An 18,138-nucleotide genomic window follows, 5' to 3' on the forward strand; every position below is an offset into this window, starting at 1 on the left:
TCCAACAACTGACCAGGAAAAATATTGGAAGGAATTTCTCTGCAAATAGAGACAGACTCACATTGTACAGAGAGTAAACAGTGCTTTGGCCAGATCAGTGAATATTTTTTTCTTGAGGAAGGACTTCAGATATTCAATGTTTATTTATACACACTGTCACCACTCCCATATCCAAGAAAATACTGGACCATCTTTAACATGAGATATGCAACATCATCTTCTCTAGGTGTATATCCAGGCCTCTCTTTGAAAGGGTGAAGGCTTTCCTTTTTTTTAAGTGTAAAATTTGAGCTTGAAAAACAAAGCTGGTAATATTACCCTGCTTCAGAAAAACACTTAAATTCAAAAAAATAAAGTGATCAAAATCTCCTGCCATAGCCCATCACCTTCCAGGAAGGTATTTCAGTATCCATGTACATCCACCCAGCTGCAGATGGAAAAGATGTGGGTGATGGTGTTCAACTACATCCAGCAGCCCAGAGCCCAATGGACCATCTGCAGATCCCCATGCCCGACTGCGGCTGGGGCACGTTCTTAAACACACAGAAGCCAAAACAACCCTCAAAACCAAACAGCACCAAAAAAAAAATCACTTTCTTCACTCTATCCAAAGGCATTTCTGAAAACACTTAAAACTACTGCAAAGGCTCATATGCACCTTTTGGGTATAAATTACCTGATTTCAAACCAAGCAGACAACAAAGTTTGCTCCAACCGCAGGCTAAAAAGTAATGAAATTACTCATTTTTGGTCTTCACTGCCTTAACAAGTTTTTTCAGTCTTTCTCCTGGAGGAAGGCTTCCCTCACACACACTGTAAATGCACACAACAAAGAGCCAGTAAGTGAGCCAAGAAATGTTTATTGCTTAGTAATGCACAGAGGTAGGAGCTGGAAGCCACACTAGACGAAAAGAAAGAAAACCAATTAGGATTTTATTTGAAATCTGACTAGAAATACTTGGATACCATTTCTCTACAAAATACTTGCCTTAGTAGGATTACCACGGAGCTAGACTTCTAAAAATGTGCTTTCTGTGCATTTTTGTATCCCTGCAAAAAAAAATTCCTCACTGCGGGAGAGGAAGAGTGGAGATGTTAAAGCATGAACCTTCCATATACACCTGGAGCACATACACAAACTTGCACACACAAACATAAGCCCAGCCAAAGGTCAGCAAGAGCCAAAACGATGAGAAAGATCACTGAAAACAGCCCTCAGGAGTTTCAAAACCTGGGTCCTCTATTCTTCAAAGGAAACCAGATTGTTAAATGCTGAATAAAGTGCTTTTGATATGAGATTAAGAAAGAAAAACAAACCAAATTTATAAACTCTCCATACACAGGGTTCTCACTACCAGCACGAGGTCTCATGACTGGAATGAACTGTCTCTACCAGCATTGTAAAGGAGCATCGGCAACTACAAATCTGCCTATGAGCATTCCTGGAGGGTAGGACATGAAACAATCATCTCTTTTTTAAGAACGTGGAGACCTCAGCAGACTGATTGTCCACTGTTGTAATTTTTCAAGTCATGATAAAAATGCTGAAAATAAAAATAACTATCAAAGTAAAAATCTGATGCATGGTTAGGCTACTGAAACATTGGTGTTCATTTTGTATCGCATTTCCAATTGCAATCTACTATAAGACACCGAACAAACCTCCATAATACCCGCTGGTACTGCAAGACAACAGGGCATTTTCCCCCTGCCAAACAGTTATTTTATTGTGCATGCTCGGGTGCGCAGAGCAGACTCTTCTGCTGTAGCTATTAAAAATCAAGTGTAAATAGTTCAGTATTGTGTGCATTTAATAAAAAGTTGGGGAGAAAAAAGTTCCAATACAAATTGCTTTTGATGAACATAGTTGAAAATAGCATAGTTGTTGGAAATAAAGACTCTTCTAAAATCACTCAGAATTATGTAATGCAGCAGAGGAGGGTTGTGGGGGACAGTTTGTGTTTCCTTCTTTATTCTGTGTAGTTCTGGAGAAGTTGTGATAGGTTCAACAATCCTTATATCCACACACAAAACTAACTTGACAAAACAAAATCAAGCTCACAAGCTCAGATTTATCAACTGCAAAGTTTGCTTAGGGAACTAAATGGTGAATTGATGCTTTTTATTTTGGAAATTGTGCATATTAATAGATGAGACAATGAAGAGAAAAGACAAATGAGAGTCAAGGTTGACTGCAAGACCTCTCTTGTCATGAAAATGAAGACACCTTAGAGGGATCACCATAGCTCCACTATTGCTATCAACCATAATGTTAATAACAATAAACCCTTGAAAGATTCCTGATGGAATAAGAGTACTTTGGCTGAATACTCCTAAATTTTCATTTTTTTAATAGACAAATATTGAATTCCCTGTATTTATCTTCAGCTTAGAATGTCTTTATGGCTTTTATTTTCATGTACTTCCCAGAAACCATAAGGACTATGGCAGTTTTATTATTTTTACCCTACTGAAAACTGAGATTTTCAATATATTACTTCAGGAGACATTAAGAGAAAAGCTGCAAGGTGCATAACTGAACTGCTGGTGTGCTCTAGGTATGCCTGACACATCAGCTGATTCTTGCACCAAGCAAACACACCTAAATAAGCTTTTTTTTAAATCAGACAGATACATCTAAAAATAAATACATTTTGAAAGGCTAAAAGACTAGAATGCAAACAGCTGCTCTTTTTTTTGTCATGCTTTTTAACCTGCGAGCTGTACCAGGGTGGGTGATGCTGTGCCCAGGGTGCTAGGAGACAGTAGGTCAGGGCATCTGCCCAGACCTCGCTTTTTCCACCCTGAAAGCCCCGGTCTGGCCGCAGGCAGCCAGGATACCTCCATCCTGGAAATGCCACTCCATGGAGTGCCCAAAACACTGGTACCTCCAGTGCCAGCACATGACAGCCACAAAACCTCTGGCTGCAGACATTGGCACCTGCTGCACAGCCCTGTGCATGACCTGGGAGCCTCCGCTGTGTCGGGGTGCAGGGAGACATCTGCTTATGCTGATTAAAACATCCTGTAATACTTGTTTTGTGAGTTTTATAAGGGGAAAAAATACTGCCTTGGTGGTGAAAGTCATCTAGCGTAGGCAAGGCAGCATGGGGCTTGGAGCATTCCTTGGCTGCAGGCCACGGTCCTGTAACTGATTAAGGTTGCTGCACTTGTGACTGAGTGATAATTGAGAGCCCAATAAATCCCCACACAAGTATTTTTCACTCAGAGATGGAAAGCAATTGTTATGGACCCTCATAAGGAGCTGCAAGTGGTAAAATTAGAGCTAATATTAAAAATATAAAGAAAGCCCACAGATCACTCCCAACTTCCTTGCCCAACGTTCACATTTTCAGTTAAATTTCCAGGAGTGTCAAATGCACCAGGACTATACCTTCAGGCTTTCAGCTAAGTCATCCCCAGCACGAACTCAAATCATTCCCATTCCTCAAGATTTTGTTGAGTACTCCCTGGTCTTCCTTCCCCCTACCCCAGGTCTCATTTATCTGCATAGGCAGCATTGCTTTAGCCAAGGTCTACGTGCTATTCTTTTTCCTCGGGAAAAGAAAAAAAAAAAACCAAACAAAAAAGGCAAAAAAAGCAGAGCTGCAGCTGTTCAGGATTCCTTGGAAAAGAAGGAAGACAGATGTAAGTAGTTACCCTCTGAAGATTCACAGGGATCAGTGCCTGAACAGCATTCTGCTCTGTCCCTCATGTGACTGCTTAATTAGGTGTTGATTCACTCAGTCATGAGACACAAGAAAACAGGGCTGCAAGCCCCAACGTCAAAGAAAAAGTAATGCCTGTTCTGCCAGTTTCTGTATTAGTAAAGCACAAAAGGGACATCCAGTTCTGAGAAGCAAAACTTGTGTTTTCTTGCCCATAAACCAATCCATCACATCATTTCAACCTTTCCATATTAAAAAAAAAAAAAAGGTAAAAAAAAGAAATATGTATTATTTCAGAGAAAGATGCTTGTGAATTCCCTGATTATTCTCGCCTGTGAGAGTCAGGACCAGCACAAGTGTCCAAAGGGTGAGCTCCCTGGCCAAGCTCTGAAGCCCTGAGAGCAGTGTCCCCTTCCATCTGATAATCCAGGTCCAGGCTGCTTCAGAATATAAGGCTTTCTTCTGGGGTTTGTTTGCTTTTGGAAAAAGAATACAAGCTATTTTTCTGTGGCTTTATTCCTGTTAAATGAATTTCTTGGCCTCCTTAGTACCAGAAAGCTTTTCTGTTATGGGGTCTGGTTACCGTAGCAACAGGCTTTAAAAATATCAAAGAAATTTTCAGGACATGGTAAAGCAATTTCACAAACTGTGTATAGTAGAAAAAGCTGGTGGACACTTATTTATATGTACTTAGTTCAAACAAGGTCTGATGTAGCGATAATCCCAAAATGCTGCTCTCAGTCCAAATTCTGGGGTTGTAGAGGACTACAGTGAACTTTAGCTTGCTGTGTTACCAGGTCATTTACCAAGACAGTCACATAAAATTAATATATGATGACAATTTTTCCCATGAAGGTGACATTGAAGCTCAGTGTGTCATTGAAATGCATTAAATGCCAAAAGCTTTTTTCCTGAAGAATACGACCCCCTAAACCTTTGATTTTAAATATTGTCTGCTTTCAGTCTCACCCTCCTCATTTGTGTAGATTTTACAACTTATTTAAAACACATGCCTAGTGCTAAGCACATGAGAGGGTTCATTGGGAGCAACCAAACTACTTAGACTTACAGCACATGCCTAAGCACAGTTCTGACTCAGTCTTACTGCCCCCATCAGCTTCACCAAAATCCCATCTCAGTTACACAGGAACAACTGCAAACTAAAGACAGAGGATGATTACACAAACAAGTATAAGAAATTCATATCTATGGAATGAAATCCCAGACTGTCCTATCTGTACATGATGCTCATTTATACCAACATCCCACAAGTCCTAATGATAGATACTCCCCATGAATCAACAACTGCCTGACACCAGTGTTGGTCACTTGCCATCTCAGCATCCTCCAACACCTTCAAATGTATGATGTGGCTCAATTCTACAATCTTTCTGCACACAGAGTGGTTACCTGCTGCCATAAGCCCAGAGGACTTTAACCCATCCCTTTAGTTAACCTTCAAAACCACTAACCATCAAGTTCACTGCATTTCAAGGCTATTGCCAGGCTCCAAACCTGAAACAATTAGGAATGATTTCACAGATCTGCCAAATAACACTAACGAATATCTAGGTGGACTGGATCTATCCTACAGCTGCTTTTCAGGAGGGACGACTTTTCTGACTTGGCTCCAGCCCATGCACTGAACATCCCTCCCTTACTGGCTCTACGAGTCAAACAGGCCCCTACTTAATTTGCAGAAGGGATGAGATCTTGATTTGTGCAGATACTGCAAGGGTCCCAAGACTACTGTGAGGACCCTAGACTGCTCAATTCTCCAAGGCAAGAGTCAGGCTGCTCAAGTGTTTTCCAAATTAAGCATGTAAAGGTGACCTGAAACTATTTCAGGTAGATCTATATAGAGCAGACACTAAAGACATTCCCTGACTTCACTTTTATGTAACTCATAAGGACATGAGGACAAATAAAAATCAGATGCTTGAGCAAGCCACAACTTCATTTAACATTGGAAAAAAAAATACAAACTGATGGAATAATGGAGCAGCCTGGCACCTTCAAGCAAATGCACTGGAACTGTGAGGTCCTAAACACTTTGGTTCCCCACAGCAGAAGAACGTGTAGAAATGCATTTAGCTATCAGCTAAGACCTGCTCAACCTTTAAACCAAACTTAACACAGTGCTCTACTGAGTTTGCTTCATTGTGCTTTGCTCACTGCCACAAGGAGCTCTGTATCCTCAGGCTCTCTGCCATCCCCTTCGGTTTTCTAAGTCTCACTACAAGCTCATGGTTTTGGGTTTCCAAGAATGGTAGGAATGCAAAATACAATGTAGGACTGGCCATTGCCCAAGCTCTTCAACACGACTATCCATCTAGAGGGATTTTCCACAGCAGAAAAACTGAATTAGTCAAGTGTTACTGAGAACCCCACATGACAGATACATGGCAGCTCTGAGCATCAGCTGAACACAGCCCTTACATGCCCCAGAACTTTTCTTACTGCTAAAATCTTTGTCTCTGATAAAGAAACTCCAGGTTCAGCTCAACATGCCCTCCCTGGGTATCAGCACTGAAAAAAACCTCACTCCAAACACACACCTTCCTTATCACGGAACTGAGCTGGAACACACAGTCCAAACCAGCTCTGCCTGACAGAATCAACAGAATCACTTGATAAAACCTACATTGTTCCACTGGGAGAGGCTTTACTTAATCAAGATATATATGTATATTTACTGTATGTTCAATAAACCCCTTTTTGCTGGTAGTAATGGAGTTGATGTGAACATAATTCCACACACTCCCAACCACCACAGCTTGCCAGCAGATTTCAGTCTGTCCACATGAGCATCCTTAAAATGTGGAACCCGAAGCAGCCTAGGGCTGCAGGTAACCTGCTGTGAACCAGCCACAGCACTACACAAAGCTGTTTATTCCACTGCATCAAGAGGAAAGAAAGGCTCACATGCTGGACAGCAATAGCTGTCAATGCCACCAGGACATTTTGGACTGGTTTATTTTTGTTGGGTCATTTTTTCGTGGTCTTTTTAAAGGAGCTGTAAGTAAGCCAAAGTAATCACTCCCTTAGCCTTTTGTTTCCCTTTCCCCTTCCCCTTCTCATGCACATCACTTGATGTGACACAGCAGTAACCCCAAACAGGATGCACCCCACTGCTTGTGGCAGAAGGAGGAAGGGACAGCACAGCACCGAGGGGAACCCTTCAGAGGGGAGAGGCAGCACTGCAGGCCTCAGACAGGACAACACTAAGAAGAGAACAGAAGAATAGAAGGTAAAGCGAGATGGTCATTAATTCTCTTCTTCTGTGTGTGAGTACATGTGTGTAAATACAAGTTCCCGAAGCAGAGCACCAAGCAGGGACAGTGACAATGAGGGAGAACACTACAAGGAACAAAACTTCCCAAGCAAAATGAATCACAGAATCACTAAAGTTGGAAAAGTCCTCCAAGATCATCAAGTCCAACCTTTGACTGAATACCACCATGCCCATAAAACCACTAAATCCTGTAAAATGTATGTATGTAATCACAGCATCATACAAGTGCTTCCAACTACACTTGCACATGTACCTTTGTAACCTTCTGTACACAGGACAACTCCAAAATGCTTGTATTTATACAGCATCTATCAGCCCCCAAAATCGCAAAAATCTTAGCATTATGGCTCTGATCTAAGAAGCAAAGGAGTCTGCCCAGTGTTACATTACAGCAATTTAGGCTTGTCTACACAGTGCAGTGCATTATCTGCACATAGATAATGAATTTACCTGTCTCACAGCTGGGGGAAACACCAAAGTTCTTCTCTTACAGACAACAGCTGAGCAAGGTTTCTGCTTTGTGGTATCCTGATTGCTGTGAGGTGAGACAGGTGTTTGCACACTCAGAGCCATGATGGCAAATGAAGGCACCCGGGTATATTTTGAAATATACAGATATATGTATTTTGTCTGACACAGACAAATATATACATACATGTGACAGATCTAACAGTGAGGTCTTTCCTGCTCTTGTGATCTTTTTTCTTCCAGCATGAATATCCTTTAGCAAAGCTCAAGGCTTTGGCACTGAAAGCCTTCAAACCCCAGTGAGGATGCTGAGGACTTCATAGAACTGGGCTACTTGGTATTTGCCTTAATTTTTAAGTTTCATATAAAAAACAAATTCTTGTCAAACTCCCTCTTCCCTGTATATTTTCTTCTCCTCTGTTTTCTCAATCCATACAGATGAGAACAATTGCCATTACTGAATCTTACATTATCTTGCATGGATTTTTTCTCCAATGTGGGCATAGACTAATGTCACCTCCTGAGTGCAATTCAGCTGGTTTGTCCTGCTAGCTACTAATAAAAAAGACCAGTGTTTAAATGAGTATATACTAAATCCAGGTGGGCAAAAACACAACAAAATCCCAAACCAACAAAACCTATAATACCTGGTGTCTTGTCTTTTGACCCCGAAGTGAGAAAAAGCCTTACGCAACACACAAACATAAGCTACCTAGCAGTTTCTGGGCATTCTTCAATTGAAAACTAAAATCTGATGACACATTTTAAAATAGCTACATACTCAGGCTAACCAAAATTATTCCTTTGTTGAAAACTGCACAAAAGATAGTATGGAAAAAAAACCCTATTAAAAGTAAAATAAATTAGTCTTATTACAAAATGGTATTTTAGCTTATCTGAAGAAAGTTTGATAAATATTTCTTTATGCAAAGAAAAAATTCTGTTATAGCCTCAAAAGAACTTAAAGCTGCTTTGATTTTCTTTTTTTTTTTATTTCCATACATTTTTATTATATGTTTTGGAAAGTTCATGATTAGTATCTCTTATATGACTAGTAAATATACCCAGTTAAGAAACCACCATGCTCATTTTCACAGCTTCTTAGTACTCCATGCTGTCAGTAGAACAATTTCCTTTTCTACTGAGCAAGTAGAGTAATTTCCAGTAACTCAGAGCAGCTGAAACATTTAAGTACTGGAAAAACCAACCACCTTTTTCTGTCTGACTATTTAAGTTCTATGTCAGAGTTTGGGCTGCCTTTAAATAGAAACACATTGTAAGCCAATTCACTGTCCTGACATTTGAGGCATTTCTTTAACTCTGTCTTAAGGGGTAATACTGTTATTTTTCCTGTAGGAACAAGAAAATTCTGGCAGACTTTGTCCCTAAGAGCTTCTCAGATGTTCAGATAACGTCATTCAACTAGAACAAGCTTCTGAGAAGGAGCACACCCTCCCGCCTGTTTCCTGCACACCCAACCACACAGCTTATCATCTGCACCCATTCTTCATTAACACCTGAACTAACACAGTTTTTTGCTACAAATTTCTGGTGTCAAGTTTCATGAAAAGGAGTAAACAAACCATTCAGCCAAGTCTCCAAACGGCAAGAACATTTTCTAGGTAAGGCTGCACGGGGGTGGCGTGGGGAGAGTGCAAAAATACTCGTCAAGAATCTCATTCATTTCCCATTGAACTCCTCACACGTGATGTGTTACCTTCTGCCCGACTGAAGCCTTCCATAACTACCCACAAACGTGGCAAACTAAGTGCTGAGCACACAGGCTTTGGAGGCCTGATTTTAACTTGGGACATGCATGAAACAAGAGAAATGTGGTTATGTAGCAGACAGTGTGTGCTTTAATACTCATCAGAAAGCAAAATAATTCAGCTGACAGAGGTTTTGATATTCTGGTATTCGCAGTAGTCCAGGACTGACCTTTCTTGAGGCTGTCCCCTGCAACCTATGCAGGGCAAACTATGGAACCACATGACTACTGTCTTCCTCCAACATGCCCATACTGTGGCTGTCCCCATGGACATGGCCATTTGAAACAGGAATAGACGAGGTGCAGCCAGCTCAGAGCTTCACAGGTACCAAAGCGCAGGAGGCACGCAACAGCACCCACAGCATTTTTACTAGAGAAACTCAGCTCACTCAGACTTCTGTTCTCACAGTCTCCACCAGACACGACTGAAGTCAATCAAAAGGTTTAGAAATTACTAAGGGGAGTGCAAGGCCAAGTACTGCACTCCTTGAGCCACCATTTCCATAGCTCCTGAGGCTAAAATAAAAATAAGAAGGCATATAGCAAAGCAACAGTTCCTCTGAGCAATGCTCAAACCATTTACCTTCTCTCTCTTTGAGTGGAAAATGACACAGGAACTGGGGTGAAGATACTACTCCGGCTTAAACAGGCACATAGCCAGGATCTAAAGTCAGGGCTGAACTGCGTTCAAAATTTCTTCATTTATCAACTAAAACAGATGGAAGAGAACTGTAATTTGGCTACCGTTTCTTCCCAGCTCTATATCACACAAACTGAAAGAGTATAAGGTTTCTGGTACTATTACAAATTTTATGTTTTGCTGACATTTTAGCCGGAGCAAGGGAAAAAACATTTGAAAATGCTGAGAGTGAGGCACACACAGATCTGGAGGGGCATGAAACACCATTAATGCACAGGGCATGATCAGTACCCAGAGTAAAGGAAATGTGATTGTTTCTGTGACGTATTTTACTCATTTTAGACCAAAATGACTACTGAGGATGTTGCGATCCTGGAGAAACAGAGCAGGACCAGCGGTGATGGATCATTCTCATGCCTGAAGCTCACTGCTATCAGCAGGGGCTGTTGCAGGCCCACGCTTGGGTACAGCTAACCCTGTTCACGTGGGCAGGGGGTACCTACAGCCAGGATTGTTGTTACTGACACTGGCAGCACTGCAGAGTCCTCCACCTGTACAAAATGGGTTCTTTCAAGGCCAGAGTTTCAAAGACAGATAATATACAAGAGCTGGAAGATATCCAGATTATCAACCCAAAAGCATCAGACAAGACTGCTAAATATAAAAAGTTTTTACATACAGCCAAACTGTTTACGTCCAAAGGTTTAATTGCTTGATAAGAGCTATGAAATTAGAAAAGACAAAAAACTTTATTACAAGCATATTTTACTTGCAGATGCACCTCACATACATGCACTGTTAATACTCTAGATGTAGTTCATGGAGTATTTTGTGCCGCAATTCACATGTTTGAACAAGTTTCTCTGCAGCATATTGTGTTCTGAATAATAGTATCTTCAGAAGCTATCAGTTTCAGAGAAGAAAAAGATTGTTTACGCAAATGTGCAGAATTAAGTAAAAGCTTCAGTTGAGCACTAAGCAACATTGTTAACCATGCATTGTTGTAAAAATAAATAAATCCTTTTCAATACAAAGACTACATAATAACCACTCACCTGTCTATGAAGCAGAACATATTTGGGCAGGTACTGTTAGAAATTAGTGACTGAATGTAGTGTTTATGGTCACATTCCTTAGGCACAAGAGAATCACATGTATTTTGCTCAAATATATTTCCCATATATTAATATTTCCCCTATATGAATTCTGCTACTACTCACTGTAAGGTGGAACAGAACAGCCGGTGCACTAGCAAACCAATTACTGATTACTAAAACTGCTTCCTGTTTTTAATGGGCATAACTTTTCTCCTCCAGCGGATATTTTACACATTAAGGTTCTCTATCTAACACCACAAACGCAAAATTTTTCAAGTCCTCAGAGACAAATTCTGCTCTTGGCTGATTCTGGAAGCCCAGCACAACCACACTGTGGATTCGCTGCTGCAACTGAGCTCTGCATTTTTCCTAATGTTACTCACAAACATGTGATCCTGCAGACATTCAGCTCCAGATGTAGCACTGGGAGGCAGCACAACCGCTGAGCATGAAACCACCACGTGCTTTACTTTCCACTCGTAAAACACACTGCTGAAGTGGTCACCTACAGCATTCAGCCAAAATTACAACACAAGTTTCAGGCTCCAAGTCACACTGGACCAGTTTATTCCAGAACAGAAGCTTGGATTCATCCAAGCTGTCACCATGAGCATACGCTAACTCAAAGCATACACAGAGCAAGGGATAAAGCCCTTTGAAAACACAAGGACAATCTATCAATCAACCAGAGGAGCTGATCATCCCAAGTCAGCAAGGTTTGTAACATGAGACATGTAAACACACCCTCAGTCACCTGAAAACGAGTGGTGGAATTGTTTCAGAAAAGAAGACGACCTCACAGTGCACAATCAGGTACATACACCCCATGCTCTTGGTACATCCTCATGCCTCATGATTTTACCTGCAGTAGGAAAGGGAAGAAACAGAACCCAAGAGTTTGTAGAAACACCTCCTTACAACACTTGCCAGTGTAACCCAAGTGTAAAGAAGCATTTCCACTTGAGTATATCTATACGTACATGATTCACTCACTCCAACCTCTCCTCAAAAAGATTTCTAAGTTCGAGGAAGGAGCTGAAATGCAGGGAGGGAAACCAAGAAAGTGACTGTTCCAAGGGCTGCTTGGTGAGGCAGGAGACTGCAGCTATCCCCAGACAACCCAGGCCATCCCATAGGGAAGAAGCGATGCCGCAGGCTGGGAGGAAGCAGAGTGTGCTCTGACAGAGCTGACCTCATGATGGCCAGGACGTGCAGGGCAGCCTCGTGATGCCAAATTCTCAAGTCACCACGAGCTCCCAGCCACCACAAGACATGCCAGCAGGAAAGGCAGCAAGGGTGACCTTTCACCTGTTAGCTCATTTTGTAATGAGCTTTACCTCCTGCTAAAAAACTAGAGAAAAAATGAGCAGAGGGTTTTTTCACTTCGCTGTTCATGTTCCCGTGTTCCACAGGTGATGGGAAGAAGCCAAGGTGAAGCAAGGGCTAGGCAGAGTTCCCACCAGGGCAGGGAAAAACTTCCCAAGGCACAAAGCCAGGCAGACACAAGCACCCCAACAGTTTTCAAATTATTTCATCAGTCTCTGCACTCACATGCACCTAGCATAATGGGAATATCAATCCAAGTTAATTCCTTCAGATCTGGTGATAATATGAGTAAATAATCACTGGATGGACTGCCAACCCTCTGATTATCAACTCCTTCAGTCACTGTACAGACCCAGCTTGCAGCTTTATTCAAAGCTAGCACCTAATTTTAAAGGACATGCTGCGTGTTTTAGGAGCACCACATTCCTACCTGGAGAAGCACTTGGGAGACCTAGAGAATGGTGGCAAGGAGGGCTTGGAGGGTGGCCCTTTCAGAAGAAATTATGAAAACTATCTCCAAGTTCCAGAGGTGCTTAGTGGAATCTTGTAGCTTGTATGTCTCTGTTTCCAAGACGAAAATTGACTTTAAGCATTGGAAGGTACATAAAAACTTACGTGACAGGAAATGCAAAACAGATTTTGGCACAAAGAAGTACTTTAGAAAACAGCGATATATTTCAAAACACAAGCCAAAGTCATCATAGCATAGAGAAAACTGTGCATAAATCAAAGTGAAGTATTTATTAAAAGTTGGTACACTCAAGCTAATGAAAGCACCAAATAGCCAAAACCATACTCTTCCAGACATTACAGAAGAGATGGATTTTTACAAAAAAGCGAAACTTAAAAGGACATTAAAAGGCAGAAATGAACTTAATAAAAGCACAGTAACATTTTAGATGTTTAAGAATTTGAATAGTCTTAAAAATTATGGCACAAAAGCTTTTTAAACTCATCAGGTAAGTGAAAAAGATAAAAGCTGGAGCTATTACAAAATAGGGTTCAGCTAACGCTCTTTTGGAAGATAGATTTTGAGGTGGTGAAATTCCAGGAGTTTTACAAATATTGACAAAAAGCCTTGCAGAATGCCAGAAATGAACAAACATAAAACATGCTGCTTCATTAATAACAGGTTTTGGTCAGGCTGGCCTGATGCACTGCTGAGGAACAGCTTTAAAAAGCCTTATGCAGAGCTATTAGGATCAGGAATTTGCTGGCTGCATTGCTCCCAAGAACTGACACAGTTTGGCAAGAGATCTGCTTCCCTGGGCTCAGCCAAGCTGTACACAAAGCTACCTGCTCCTGAGAATAAAGTTCTGTGGGTAAAACTTTTGACTGGAAATACCAGTATAAAGACAACTTTTGTGTTCCTCCTTCACCTTACTCCAGCCTCCACTTTAAAAAGCTGTAGTAGTCCCTGGCTACACATTAATAAATGTCTCTGAGTCTCTTTGCACTTTATTTCAAGAAATTAACCTCTGGTTCAAGAAGCAATTATGCCTTTGTAAGAAAGCATGTAGCATTTTTACTGTGCAAGAACAATAGCTCTGCAGAGGAACTGGCTCATGAAGCATCTTTGTATCAAGCTACCCATTTCCAACTCTAGGTTTATTGCATTCCCTTGATGAATGCCGCTGCCAAAAATGATGTGAAAGGAAACATCTCAGGATACCACTTAAACTCACTGCCACAGAGAACAGAAAGAGTCTGGGCTGACAGGGAATGCTTGCCTAGACAGATTTCAGGAAATACTACTCTGCAGTCAGCCTGAGGCCTTTCCTATCTCAGGAACCTGGCAAACTATCCTCTCAAATAAAGGAGCAGCACATATTACTAGAAGACCCCAAGAAAGCACATTTCCGGGATGACAAAAAATGGCTTTCTCCATAATAAAGAACATTTAAAATTATTTACTCCTGAATCTCCCAGCTTGCAAAACAGCACTCATTCTCAAAAATACGTAAATAACCAAAGCAAAGTCCTAAAGGAAGAATGTGCCCAAAGATACCCACCACAGCTGGTAAAACTTGAAACTGGAAGGGGTTCTGTCAAGCTTGAACAATCACCACACAGCAGTACCTCTACAACAGCTGCTTTAACAAGAGCAAAACAGAGTTTGCAAACATCAGTGGAATACCCCTCAGAATGAGATGGTTCTTCAGAGCTCCCTAGATTAAAATTTAAAAAAAGACACTGAGGCTTTTATTGAGCTGTAGTGTAAAAAGAACTTCTGATTAATAATCCCTCTATCCTCCAGCTAGGGAGGCAGGATGTCTAGAGACAGAAGGGAATGAGTATTTGAACTTTATACATAAGATGGAAAAAATCCCCACTGAGTTTCCCTCCTACATACAGCCCCAAAATGTGCAAGTCCCATAGTGCAGTGTTACAAGATCATCTCTCTCCCCCTGCCACATACTAATAGCGCTCCAAGTCCAGTCAGGATCCCAACACACATACTCTCCTGCAGAAACTCTGCTGCAGTCCTTGCAGCTGTATTTACCATTGGAAATACTGCACTACACACATCTTGACAAGGATATAAAGCCTCAGCCCTCTTGGTAATTTACTGAGCTTTGGGCTAAATCTACTGAGCCCATTTTGAAGAACAAAAAGCTGGTTGAGTTTTCAGTGACCTACCAGCTCCCTTTTTTCCAGAGGGCTGAAGTGGATCCCTGGAGAGCCAAGAAAGACACAGCAGCTGAAAATCACTATCTGTGACAGTCACTAATGTAAACGTCCAGTGGAATGTTTTGTGTGCCCATATAATATACAGCAGAAATGCACGGCTGCTTCTGCTTAATTTAAGGAAGTTTTTGTAAGATTATTTCTATTTTACTGGAACAGGGTTCATTTATTTACTATTTTAAAGTGTATTTCCATTTCAGACACATACAGCTTACAGCTCATGTGAACACCTTTACGTATTTTTACAGCAGGAATACTTTGATTCTATAATTCTAGAAAACTGCTTACGTGAAATTTTATTTTCCTAATAACTGTAACAGCCCAAGCCTGGGCTGAGCTCTCCTGTCACCAGCAGCAGCCTGTGCCAGATGCTACAATATGGCCAAGAGATTCTATTTATAGTAATAGTAACCCTGAGGGAAAATCCACTCATGTGAGTATTATTTGCAGTAGACAGCAGGTACTCTACATCTTGGAATTTAAGGGCTTGACTCTTCCCTCCTAGAATACTTGCAGGTGTTTCTGTGTTTCTTGTCAACAGATTTTACCACTAAAATTTGAATATTCTTACTCACCATGTGAATGTCAAGCTGTACCAAGAGATTTCAGTCTAAGGGCCAAGTCTGCCAATTGCCCTGCATTAAATGGAAGAGCTAAAAAACTAACAAGTAGTGGATCTGCTGTGATTTCCTAAAGTTTCTTCTGTAAAATAAACTGCATATATATATATATTAAAAAAATATATAAATGGCAAACTGGCACCTCAGCAAATATTTTACAGTTGCTAACTTACTGGTCCCATTTTAGTGTTGCTAACTTACTGGTCCCATTACTAAACCTGTTAACTTCTCCAGCACCTAGTCCTGAAGGGTTTTACACAGTCTGGCTAGACCTAGGCTCACAAAATTTCACATACTCCCAGCACAGAAAGAGATTCTTGGCAGGAAACAAAAAACAAAAAACAAAAAAACAAAAACAAAAAAAAACAAAACAAAACAAAACAAAAAAACAAAAAAACCCTACCACAAACAAATCAACAACTAAACAAAATGCTTCTTCTGAAAAGCAGTGTTTTATTTTTGAAACAGTGTAAGGTCAGATAAGTAGAACTGATGAATTTTCACAATAAGCCTCATAAAAATGCAAAATATATTCATAGTAAAAAAAAAAGAGTGGCAAAATCATCCTTAAATGTTCTGCTATACTAATGTCATTGCCAGAATAGTTGGGTTTTTCTCTCCAAGTGCATATTATTCACAAAATATAGTTACAGAATTTATGCATTTTTATGGTTGTTCTACACAGTCTCCTCAATAAGAGACCAAATCTTTCAAAGGGAAGAGAGACAGAAATAACAGCGCTCAGAATATTTGGGAAATGCTCTGTTATTAAGGCTGTAAACAGATACAATTTATCAATCCGTAAAACATCACCTTGCACCAATGAAATTGATGAGGCTGTTGCATTCAGGTTCATTGGAACCAGCAACAGCCTAAACTCTAAAGTGCATGTTTCCAGCATCCAAAGACTCAGCTGTCCTAAATAACAGTCTCTATTTTGTACATTATCTGAAAGTTTCACCAGGAATTGATAATCCTCACTAGTTGTGATTTTAGCTACAAACTTAGCCCCATTTGGAAAATGAAAGCAGCTGTTAGGCAATATGCCTAGAAAGCATCTGTATTAGTCTTCAAAAATACTACTTGGTTCTTCTAAGTCAGAGCTGGATCTCCCACCCTTCCCAGAGCCTCATCAGCCTTTCCCTGCAAATTATACCTGTGGGTCCACCAAAAAAACCCCAACTGCAAATTCACCAGTTACCAGTTGACAGTTCACATCACAAAACAAAACAGCACTATAAATTTCAGACCCAGTTTGGCACAGAATGATACAGATGACGAGGGAAGCAAAGACCTTGCAAAGTACTCACTCTCCTCCTTTCAACACGGGTGTGATCCCCACATTTATGCCCCAGGTCTGCACTGCAGCTGTTGCATGAAGCACCAGTCTCTAGACAAACCCATCATGAAGGCAAGGCAAAAGGCACGACAATTATACAGAGCAGTCCTAGTACTCCTTCTCTTCCCCACCAAGGCCTCAGGTCCAGTATTAAGATGATTTGGAAAATAAGATGACATCAACATCATTAAAACATTTTGTTTCTTAGAGAAGATCATTTAAAAAAGGATTCACCTCCACGGTGAATATCAAGAGGTGTGCAAGCAGCTCTGATCAGTGTCTTCAAAAGTTGTGTGAGCTCCAGGTAAGGTCCAGGAGCATGTCTTGACTCCTTGAGGACTCATATAGTCCCATCAATATTTTTTGAAAACCCTTGTGCTTAGATAACTGCAGATACACTATTATCCATCTAAACTGCTAAATACTGCAGTTAAAAGGGGTATCCCACCACAGAAAATGAAGCCCATCAGTCAGAGATCTCCCGTTAGAGAGCAGCCCAAGGGCTGATCATTTGTAGGCAGTAAATTTCAAGGCAGCGGGTGGAAGGAGAGCTTCATCACACAGTTAGAAGTGCGCTTCAAGAAGCGCGTAACTCTTTCTAATGAAGCAGATTGTATTTGCATCCAGGTGGCAAACTACAGTTTAAAAGAATATTGCAGGTTCTCTCTTTGCCAGGACGCAGACACGGCATTTCTTTCGAGCGTGACCATTATTCACGCGTGCAACAGCACAGAAACTACCTGTTTCCAAGCACACCAGCCCGCGGAGGCCCCGGGCGAGCCCCAGGCCCCGCAGAGCACCCGAACGCAGCCTCTCCCTGCCCTGGCCCCCACAGGCCCGGGCCGTGCGAGCCCACCCGGCCCCTCGGGCTGCCCTGCTCCCCCTCCTGAGCTTGACCCCGCTCAGCTGATCCGGTGCTACTGAGGTCAGAGCATAACGAATTTCACGAAAAGCCCGACTCCTCTCTTGGCCAAAACTTCACGTTTTCTCCCCGTTCCTGAGGCTGCTCCCTGGGGACCTGCCCGCCTGTCGCCGTCCCCCGGCCATCCCCCGAGGGACCCGCGGGGACTGGGGCCCCACACACGCCGGGGAAGGGGAGGCAGCCGCGGGCTGGGGGCGAGGCACGGCCCGGCGTTGGGAGCGGCGGCCCCGGCAGCGGAGGCAGCCGAGCGGAGGCACCGAGGCAGCCCCGACGTGGCGGTCCCGGGGGACTCCCGCCCCGCGCCCGC

General features: G+C 41.8%; 1 protein-coding gene across 2 annotated transcripts in view; it reads right to left on the reverse strand.

Moving 5' to 3' along the window:
• FNIP1 (folliculin interacting protein 1) overlaps positions 1-18,138 on the reverse strand; it is a 65,191-nt gene that overhangs the window by 46,682 nt on the left and 371 nt on the right. The gene's annotated exons all lie outside the window — the stretch shown is intronic.

Source organism: Corvus cornix, chromosome 13, assembly GCF_000738735.6.
Source record: "Corvus cornix cornix isolate S_Up_H32 chromosome 13, ASM73873v5, whole genome shotgun sequence".
Classification (NCBI taxonomy): Eukaryota; Metazoa; Chordata; class Aves; order Passeriformes; family Corvidae; genus Corvus; species Corvus cornix.